The 10,942-nt window shown below is 41.2% G+C and overlaps 1 long non-coding RNA gene across 1 annotated transcript; it reads left to right on the top strand.

Annotated features, from left to right (window-relative positions):
• Positions 1-794: 794 nt before the first annotated feature.
• On the top strand, positions 795-10,437 carry LOC129784850 (uncharacterized). Its single transcript, XR_008747983.1, has 4 exons — positions 795-897; positions 3,415-3,514; positions 5,358-5,409; positions 6,176-10,437. It is a non-coding gene; the product is annotated as an uncharacterized LOC129784850 (long non-coding RNA).
• Positions 10,438-10,942: the final 505 nt, after the last annotated feature.

The raw sequence follows: 10,942 nt of genomic DNA, 5'->3' as shown, positions 1-10,942 counted from the left end.
TACTGACAGACGAGAGTCCTGCTTTTAACCAGTTTTAATAGAAGCACTTCAGTCTGGCTTTTTTAATTAGATTAATTAAGACTTCCACATTGCATGCACTGCCCACCCTCGCGCCCCGCAGTGCCGTAAAGAACCGTAAAGAGCCGTAAAGAACGTTAGAAACGGGGTCATTTCCGTGGGTGCGGCTCACAAAACAATGGCAGACTGCCCCATGCAGTGCCTCACTTGGATGTGTCTGCAGTCTTGGAAGCTTGACTACCCTACGTTCTCCTACAAATGGACCTTGAGCTTGTTTGGAGGTTCTAGCAGGGGAGCGCAGCTACCGTATACCCTTGACCGATGAACGGTACGTCTCTATCGGGGAAGGTCGTCCTCTTCGACCGAGCGCGCAGCTTCGGGAGGGACGCACATGGAGCGGTGAGGGAGGAAGGGGACACCCGCCTAGCCAGCCAGATCAGCCGAATCAACCCTGGCGATCAATGGGGTGACAGATGTCGCAGCCAGATCGCCCTCACATCCAGAACATGAGCTGGCCCCAAACGCTATATAAGGGTCAGAATCTAAAATATCTTCGGGTCATGGCGACAAGTCGAGACTGACAATTCCTTGACCCACGCCATGCAACCACCTCTTATAGTATAAGCAGTTTCGGTCTAAGAAGTTTAAAATCCGATTATTGTTGACTTTTTTTGTTTCATGTTTCTCCCAGAAGCCTTTGCGAAATATGCAAAATAAACTCTTGCTATTGGCGGCTGTCCCGCTGGAGGCGGTGCCGTGGCAGCGTGAGCGGGCAGGTGGGTGTGTGCCGGCCTCCGGCCCGGCCGGGCCCGGCTCCTTCCCTCGCGGGGTGGCAGCCCCGCGGCGGGAGCCGGTGCTGGCTCGCTCGTTAAAAGCCGTGTATGTTCGCTTGCTTTTAGGTTTTCATTTATTTATTTATTAATACTCGGTGTGAATACCGTGGGTTTCTGTGACTTCTCTTTTCCTATCACCACCCTGGTGTCCCCTGGCTCGCTTGGCTCTGGTGGCATGGGGGGCTGGGGGGGCTGGGCTGGCATTGGGGTGGCTGGTCGGGGAGAACCTCCCTGGCCACAGGCTGCCTGCCCTGGGCTTAAGGAGCACTTGTGCAAGGAGCGCTTACTGCAGCACTTCCCATCCCGTGGGAGCTCGCTTTCTTCTGCTTTGGCCTTCAGGCCCTCACCCCACCACCACCAGCATGGCAGCTTCCCCCTTTAATAGCATGAACCGCGCTTCATCCCGTGTCTACACAGAACTTGCCGTGAATGGGCAGGGTTGTAGCCGATGGCCCGGGAGGTTACTGCCTGTCGTAGCTGAGCGGGGGGCTTTCCCCCGGAGGCTGGTGTTCCGTGAGAGGGGGTGGAACAGGGCGGCTGAAGGCAAGCAGTGACAATCGGGTCCTGGAGTCTTGGATCTGCAGGATGTGCCAGGCACAGCTGGTCTCCAGGCCCTCTTCACCAATGTTCTTGTGGTCTGTGTGGCTAGGGTGGCAGCAATGACTTCTTGCACAGATACTCACGTTCCCTCTTTCCCCCTGTTAGCCCAGGCGGCCTTCATAAATCACAACAAAGGTGTAAATTCAGATCCTTTCTTCCCAAAGTCCTTCTGCTGATGAGATACCAGGCTGAGGGGAATGGCCAGCAGCCTACCTGCAATAGCAGCTCCTTACTGCAAATTGCCGTTTTCTCTCCTTCTGGCAAGAAGAGCTGGGAAAGAAGCAGCTCTTTGCCCATCCCAAGAGGGGGCTGCTGTCTTTCCATCAGATTTCAGTTAACACATTGGACTTTCTATTCCAATACTGCATGGCAGGCTGAGTCTTAGGAAACAGAATGCTACAGCTGTCTTCAAAGTTTGCTGATCCCCCTGTATTTACAAGATAAACATCCACCATGTCTGTACTTTCTGTTTATCTCTGCTGCCTTGGTGTGTGCTTGGCAAAAGCAACTTGCTGATCTCCTGTGACGTGTCAGTTGGCCTGCTAGGAGCATGTCTTAGGAAGGGGCGCTGAAGAAAGGTGACTTTTGTTCATTTAAATTTTTAATCTTCATATGAAAAATCACCTTTAGTTTCTTTTTTCTTCTGTGAATTTAGTTGTATTACAAGCAACTCCTGTTTCGTTCTGTTCTTACTTGCAGTTCACACCAATACTTTCCTGTAGTCCTTTTTTCCTGTTTCTCATGCACTCCTAAATTTGTTAGCAGTATAGATACTACTCAGCAATGTTTTAGTTCCCAGTGACTTACCCAAGAAGAAATGGAGGCCACTAAGCAGACATGAAGGGCCAAATAGCCTGGCCCCTTTGAATTCCCATGGCCAGATGCAGTCTTGTATTTTGTGTTCTGTTTTCAGGCCTATTGGCTAACAAGTTGATTGCTTGCCTCATGTGCTCAAGGTCTTTCAAAGGTCACTTTTCCCTTCTGTTTATGAAGGAGCTCTTGCAACATCGGGGACTGCAGATTATTGTTTGCATGCCAACAGCCTCTTTTCCAGTTCTTGAACTGTGGATTGGAGTGACAAGAAATCTCCCCACAGAGAGAAAACAGCTCTCAGTTGCAGCAAGGAGTTGCTATTACAGAGTTCTGCATATGAAATACCAGTATAATTAAATTTAATGCTCCTTTGGTTTATGGCTCTACAGTGGACCCAATTCCTGCTGAGACAGGAATAACAATTAATAGCCTTGTTTATTAAGCCATTCAAGAACTAAAATGTTGCTTGCAAAGCATGGTGTATTTGGTTAACTGAAAAGTCTATAAAAGTTTTGCTTAGCAACAGGTTTATTACTAGAGAGAAATGCAACCAGTAGAAGTAGTGTAACAGTCTGAATTTTCATATTTTAATCTGGATTATTACAGACAAAACTGCTCATTCTTTTGAAGGAAGCTTCTGCCGATTCTGTATCACATACCCTGGATCACCCCAGCTGGAAAGAAAAGTGAGAGGCTTTGAAAATAGGTTCCCATACTTCACCTCAGTATGCATAGAGTTAATGTTTAGATACTTTTGGCATTCTTTGATATAAGGGCTGCCAGATTTGTAACTTCCTCTTCTCCCTTTTGATCAAAACTTGGCTTTCAGTGCTGATTGAGTAACTCTAGTGCTAAAACTTATATCTTCTAAAAGTTTTAAGGACTTCCTTAGGGGTGACTATTTTTTTCTGTTATCTCCTACTTAGCAACTTGATACTTACTTTTCCTGACTTTCAGGGGTATGAAAACACTATGAAATACTGTGACTTTATGTGCAGCATAAAACCAAGTCAGTGTAGACTGAAACTTTACTGAAGTGTTTTGTCAAACATAGACTTAAATTTTTATCATGAGTGACCTGTGAACCTTTATCCCAGCTGCCATCAGATTTTTGTGTCATTACTAACATTATCTTTTATAACACTTCTAGGAAGTTTGAAGTCATGGCTGGAAAACCAAAACTTTACTACTTTGATGGAAGAGGCAAGACGAAGTCAGTTTGTTGGTTGTTAGCTGCAGTTGGCGTTGAGGTTTGGTTTAGTGTTTTTTACTTTAAGTTGCACATTGGTAAGCTTGTCTTTGAGGCAGATCACAGCTTACTAACCAAAAATGAAAAGGTATCCCAAGATAAAATAGTAAATGAGCATTGGCTATTCAGTGTAATTAAACACTCTTAGGCACACAAAAGTATGGCCTCAAGTTACATGTCTTCTGAGCAATGACACTGTAATCCAGTTTCTTGCTTAATGCAAGAATGTGCAATGCTTAATTAAGTGTTCGATTACTGACCCAGAGCTGTTGAGCTGAATGATAGATGTGTTCCTGCATAACAAGTATTATCTGTGCCAAATAAACCAGCAACAAATATGTTTTCTCTAGTCTTTCTGTTTTCAGTTGGATGCTCACACAGATTTTTATTTTATTTTTACCTCCACTGGCTGCATCCTCCATAGTAAGCTATAGCATGAAATATATTTTTGTCTTACTTGCATCATTTAGATGAAGCTTAACAGGGTGAAGTGGCCCACATGTGTAAGGAAATTAAAAATTTTAGAGCAGGAAGAAATACATTTGGGTAAACCAGAGAAGCAAGACACCACTTTAAAATATTTTTTTTTTTAATGGGATATAATTTACTTATTCATTTGCCATCTATCTTGGTGATAAACTGATAATTCAGTTTGAGGATGGAAAGGACTAGTAGCTGCTCCGAGTGTCCTCTTTTATGCAATAGGCTGGTGCGCTTCATACGGTTACCCCTGTTGTGAGCCAAGGAATAAGAGTTTTTCAAAAAGATCACCAGTCCTTATTTGAAGGCCTTACAGAAGATATAACTGGCTACTTCCCTGCATCATTTGTTCCTATGTTTTAATTCCCTCTCTCTCTTTTTTTTTTTTAATATTAAAAAATCCCCACCTGTTGATAGGTGCCAATTATTACATTTTTCCTTGAGATAATCTTTTCCTGGCTTTTCACTAGAAGAAACCCAGGTTCTGTATTTCAGATTCTGTGATCACTCTTACTATAGTTGGACATTGGCATTGTATTATTATGCCTGATCTTCTGGGGTTTCCCTAATATAGCAAATCTTAATAATTAACATAAGTTGTGCAGATGTTCTGAGAGAGGTTAACTGAGGAAGGTTCCTTGGGACTCCATAGCTAGGTATCTATTGGTAAGCTCAATCATTTTCTAGCCTCCGTGGCCTACATTGCCTATAGACATGAATGGCACATGCAAACACTTACATGTAGACATCTAATTTTGGTGCCTTATTCTTGAACTCAGTTCCTCCATAAATATCAGTGATTGGACCAGCCATTGTCATCCATATCAAATATAACTACGTCATTCTGATTACAGGCCATTCTGTACCTTTTTGTTTCTCATTTAGTGGATAATTCATCTTCAGGTATCCTAAACATGCTTCTATACTAAACTTCCTGCTGGAAGTTTATTTACATTATTTTGTAAAAGTTTTGTTTTAACTTCCTAAGAATTTGTTCCTGTCTAGCTCCCAAATCAAAATATCCCACAACTGAGGTCTTTTTTTCACATACTAGAAAGCATTTTAAGGACAGCCTAGTCTGTATTGTTGACTATTTCACATTAAATTACCTGTTCAATACCAAACAAGCCATCCTCACTCCAGTTCTTTTGGCCTGTTTTTCTGCTAGGGTTGCCTTTAGCAGCCCAGTCCAAGAGGTTTGGCCAGTGCTTCTGCCCTTGGTACTTTCTCCCTTAGAGCCATATCTGGAATGGAAGGAATCATGATATATATTCTCTCCCTTTTACGATGCTTTAAAAGTTTATCTGTTCTAGAAATGTGAAAAATCCACTCATTTCCTCTTCTTCGTCATTCCCTTTTTTCAGTTTGAAAAAGAGTTTTTGGAAACCCAAGAACAGTATGAGAAGCTCCTGTAAGGTGAGTCCGCATGAAACCTCAAGTGTGACCAGACTTAGTCTCAGAGAAGACACGTGAAGAGAAGACTTGGAAGACTGTGTGTGACTTTCTTTCCACACAGCAGAGAGGGGAGTAAGACTGAGAGCTGTTAACAGCTGCAGCTGCTGCTTTTTTTCCTATATGTGGACAGATGCAATTGAAAATTGAATGTCTTTCCAACCCAGAGAGTTTCCCATGCCTCTGGTTTGTTCTGTTCTCCATTTGTTTACGTGTCCCATCTGGTGCCACAAACTTACCCTGGGCTTCAGGAGCTTGGAAAAAACATATCTTTAAACCTTCACTGAATGTCCTGATTTAGCTTAAGATACTGGTTATAAGAGAGGAATTTGGGAATATGATATTTGCTTCAACTGTGTTCTAAATAATGGAACCGATTTTTTTTTTTAATGTATTTAGAATTAGACAGTTTTTACTCAGTTGGTGTTTAGTGTGATTGTCTTCACTGTATTGTTTCAATTTCAGCATAAAAGTTGCTGTACGTTGTCCTGACTGCAACTTCAGTGACTGCTACTTCAACTGACTGACTGCAACTTCAACTAATCCAAAATAATTGTGTTCTGCAGTTAATTTGTCTGCACCACTGTAATTTATTGTTTGCATGGAAGAACTCCAGTTTAATATAATGACTACCTACAGCAAGCTAACCATAAAAGTAATGATCTGAAGACAGCAAGAAATCTGACGTGGTTACTAGATCCAGTAGAATAACGTGTGTTTTTCCCTATAGGTGGATGCCTGCTGTTTCAGCAAGTGCCCATGGTGGTTGATGGGGGTGAAGATGGTGCAGACTAGAGCCGTCCTCAGCTACATAGCAGCGAAGTACAACCTCTACAGGAAGGACGTGAGGGAGAGAGCCCTGTACTGTAACAGTATTACTCTTCTTGAATTTATTATAGTAGCTTAGATACATCTAGAATTAATTGTGTACTTGCACACCCAGAGAATCACCTGTGTGCCTCAGTGACACAATTTGCAGTGAGCATGACAGGCCAGTTAGACACAAGCCAACTGATTTGTTCCAAATTAATTATTTTTACACAAAAATATTTGAGGCAGAGGTTTATTGAGCTTTAGTAAAAGATTAATACACATATTCAAGAGGTGACTGGCATGTAAATGTTAAACTACTTCTGTAAACAGAAAACTTTCTGGAAAGCAATGGTTAGTTTTTAACTTTTCGCTGCAAAATAAGATCTGCCATTGATGTTATCTGTGATTGCATGGTGTTCCACAGCCCTGCAAAAAGTGCATGGTTTAGAAGCTGGGGGAAGAACAACTAAAAGCTGTTGGAAAATTTCTGGTTTCATGTGAAATTAAATCCAAGTCTTAATGTTGTGTCTGTGTCAAGGGGAAAAAATGTGATTGGGCTATCTCAATACATAGCCTTTAAATGTCCGTTTCCTATAGTTTTTCAAAAGAAGGAAAACTAATCGTCAGCTAGTGAAGTATCTGACTTTAACGGTTACTTTACAATAACCTGCTTTTAAATGGTGCAAATGATTGGAAGAATCGGTTGAAGCGGGTTCAAGGAAGAAAAAGTATCAGCATGCATACTGGGAATGAATAAACAAGATACATTTGCATTTACTGTAGCTAAATTCCCTTTCCCTAAATTCCCACTGAGGGGAGAAGCAGGAACTCAGAGGAGGAGGAGCTGAAGGACATAGTGAATAATCAACCATATACCATCTCCCAATGTGGCACTGGCATCCAAGAAAGTTAATGTAACTTTGACGTCCAATGGAAATTTCGAAATAGCATAGTTGTATAACTCAGCGTCCAGCTCTGACATTGACCCATGAAGTACCTAGCTATAGGCATCACTTCTAATGCAGAACTGGGGACAATTTTCTGGTTATGCTGCAGGTTGCAATTCATTTATGTTGCTTGCCCTACAACTACTACTATTTCAGACCAATTTCTACACTGCAGCAGAACCATTGGATCTCAGGCCTGGAAACATCATCCAAGAGAAGATGGAATGGAAACGTTATCCTTTCTGGCAAGAGAAAAATATCTTCACCTCTTTCAGCCTTAAATGCTATAGCTTAGCACATATGATCCCAACTGTGCTAGCATACTTGGATAAACATTAGTTTAAGCATAGATCATGCCCCTGCTTGCTTTTTCAAGCAAGGAAGTAACTACTTGATTTAATTCTTGCTATTATTCAGCAGATAGTTTTGCTGTAGGAGAACTTTACTCAAGGGGTGATCTAGCAGACAACTGTTTGTTCTGGATTCCTCTGAAAACTTGCTTTGAACAATTATTTCTGAGAAAGTTTCTCTAAGAAGGGGTTGCACAGAGACAGCTTTGAAATGAACAGCATTAACTCTCACACTTTGCAGAGTATCTCATTCTAAGTTTAAGTTCTCACAAAGTAGGCACGCACAACAAAACAATGGTGTAACAGGAGTATCTTAACCTCAATCAAACAAGCACAGTGTTTATTTTTCTTGGGCCATGTAGAAGAATGAAGCTGGGTTAATTAGCATTGATAATATACAACTGTGGGCTGGTTTCAGGGGTGGTGGGTTGGCCGATGGAGATAAGGTGCAGCTGTGGCTGGTTAAGTGAAGTGGTTGGGAGCCAATGAAGAGGGAGCAGCTGAGGGAGAAGTAGAGAGAGGAAGAATTAAGAGAAAAGAGAGTGTCCTCTGGATGAGGCTATATGAGGAGAAGGCTGCAGAGGGGCTGGATGGAGAGTGTGCTGGTATGAGATGGGGAAAGACCTTGTTGCTGCTTGATAGTTTGGAGAGTGCTGTGACAGGGCCATGGTACTTTCTTGCTAATAGCAATAGGCGCTAATATGAAGCAGTGCAGGGTTGAGGCTAGAGAACGTACATCTCCAGGATCCAGAGGTCATCTTTGTCCTACAAAAGGGATGGAGTTAGACTTCACTAGTTATATAGTGTCCTGGTTCCCCTTGAAGCAAGAGGGATGCCTCTTCAAGCCAGACTACTGAAGACCAGTGTATAGGTTTCAGTCCTAAAGACTGATCTGTCTTTTCTGCTTTTTCCTGTGTAGAAGATTAGGAGTCTCCACATTCAGCAGTGAAACATAGCCCCGTGAACGTTTTTCTAACATGAATGTATTTACTGTATTTTACTTATTACAACTTCATTATCTTGTATGTAAAGACTGTTCACTGTTTCAATATGGTTCTCAAGCACATCAAAGCCTTCTTTTAATATTCCTGCTATGGCAAAGGCAGTTCAGTTCTCTGTATGCTTACATTCAATTTAACCTCCCACTGCGCAGACTGATGAAAAGAGGCTTATGTATAAGTGAGATGTTGCTTTTGTGGAGTGAGCACCGAGCCTATAGTCTCTAGTGCTGCTAACGAGCTGGGCAAGATGAACCAGATTCCTATTCCATTATCAAACTTGCACTGAAAACCTCTCCTTGAGAACAAGTGAACAAAAGCAAGTGAAGATTCGTATCTGACCCAGCGCACATATGACTAACCATGTATCTTTCCCTCCACTTCTAATGTATCTTATACCATACCTACTGTTTCTTCTGATCATTTTTTATTTGTAGTTTTTATGGAAATGTAGCAGCTAGTGTACATATGCAATTTATAAAACTGTCCAGGGATGCAGAAATAAACCTGAAATGTAGGTTTAGGTCATTAATATCTCCATCAACTCTGTACTGGAGCAAAACTGTAAAATGTTTTTTAATTCTTGTAAGCCTTTTTCCTCTTGAATCAAGCTACTTACCCATCTTTCATGTCTGTCAAACTTCTGTGGGTGGAAGTCCAGCAACTGATTGAAGCTATCCTGATGTAGAAGAGAAAGTGCCCTCCATTCCCTCAGAGTTGCCTTTTCTGTAAGTAATTAAATGAAATAGTAATATACCCATATTCATTGGAAGTTTTGAGGAAGAAAACTTAAAATGCGCTCTTACGCAATGCAGAAGTAATAAAGTGAGCGTAGGGAAACACAGCCAACAAAGTAAAATACGAAAGGAAGAAAATGAAAAAGCAAAGCTGAGAAATGCATGTGAGCAGTGAATTACAGTTCAATTTGTTAAAAAAAATGTTAGATAAAATTATTAGATATTTCTTATGCGTGAAGTCAAAGTAGGAGAGACAGAGAAGGACTCGTACTTCAGTGAAAACAAAAGTGTTTTATAATAGAAGAAATAAAACCTATTTCTCCCTGTCTAAGATGTATAAATAAGTCTGGTTTTATTTAAAAAAGGACCAAAACAAACAAAAAATGTTTTACAGAATAAGAGATTATATTAAATTTATTCAAGGGATCAATTTAAATATTTTTTATTGCAAACCCCCCTTTTTTACTGGGAAAAAACCCCAAATTGTTGTCTAGCTATATAGTTGGTCAACAGCAGATAAAAATAGGACTGCAATATCTGCTTTGCTTCTTTACATTCTCTTTTGAAAATAAAAGGATTATTTAAACCTAAGCTTAGATTATTATTAGTTGTAGTTGTAACAACACACAAACTGAGAGTCCTAGAAAGTTTCACAGCACACACCAGAGACCAAATAGGGGAAACATACACAAGTTTCTATCAAAAGATGAAGTCATTTTGAGTTATTTAAGAAGAATATTTCACAATGAAATTTGTACTAAGTACAACTGTTTTCCAGTTGGCTTTGAAGCCTTGATATTGCCTGTCTTGCACCTATATAAATCATTCTTTTGACCGTGTTGAGATATTTATATTTATATCAATAATGACTAGACAATCCAAATAACGTTCTGTAAACAGACACTCCATTTAAGCTCTCCCTGCCAGCAGCACAATGGGTGTAAATCAGAATTAGGATTACAGTGTTCAGACTTCTCTGTGCCAGTGGTGCAGGTAAGTGCCAAACAGCTCACAGAAATACGTGCGAGGGTCAATACAAGCTTGGTTAACTTTGTCCTTGGGTGTAAAGTAAACCAGTAAAGCTTCCAGGACAGAAACAGAGCAGTTGCTGAAGTTTTGCAGCAAGTCTAGGTTTGAGTGATGCATGACTTGTTCTAACTATTTATGTGGACTCTAATTTTTTATCACAATGGTGGTATGCTTCAGTTTAGGAGCTTGATAAGCAGCATGGGGAGGATCCTAACCGCCCTTGTTTAATTCCCTAGTGGCAGTCAGTCATATAACCTGTTCTCGCCTCTGAGATGACACTGCTGGAAGCTGACATCAGGTGGTCCCCCAGGCCAGTTTAGTGGTTTGTGAGGACTGCAGGCAAGTACGTTCAAGAAGACTTTGGACTTGTTTAACCTACAGCACAATGAAGTGTGTCTGCAGAGCACAGTGGGAGCCTGACATACCAGGGCATGGTTTATGTACTATTTAAGTTCTGCCTATGCCAATCCCAAGATCACTTAAGTGGCATCTGGGCTCCATGCCACCTGCCTGAATACTCACAGGTGTGGCTTAACAAATTATTAATAAAATAAACTTCTTTTCTTTTCTACTCTAGAGGTTTACAGACCAGCTATTCAAGTTATAGATGATAGTAACCTCAT

This window comes from Falco peregrinus, chromosome 7 (genome assembly GCF_023634155.1).
Source record: "Falco peregrinus isolate bFalPer1 chromosome 7, bFalPer1.pri, whole genome shotgun sequence".
NCBI lineage: Eukaryota > Metazoa > Chordata > Aves > Falconiformes > Falconidae > Falco > Falco peregrinus.
This window is presented reverse-complemented; position numbering and strand designations above follow the sequence as displayed.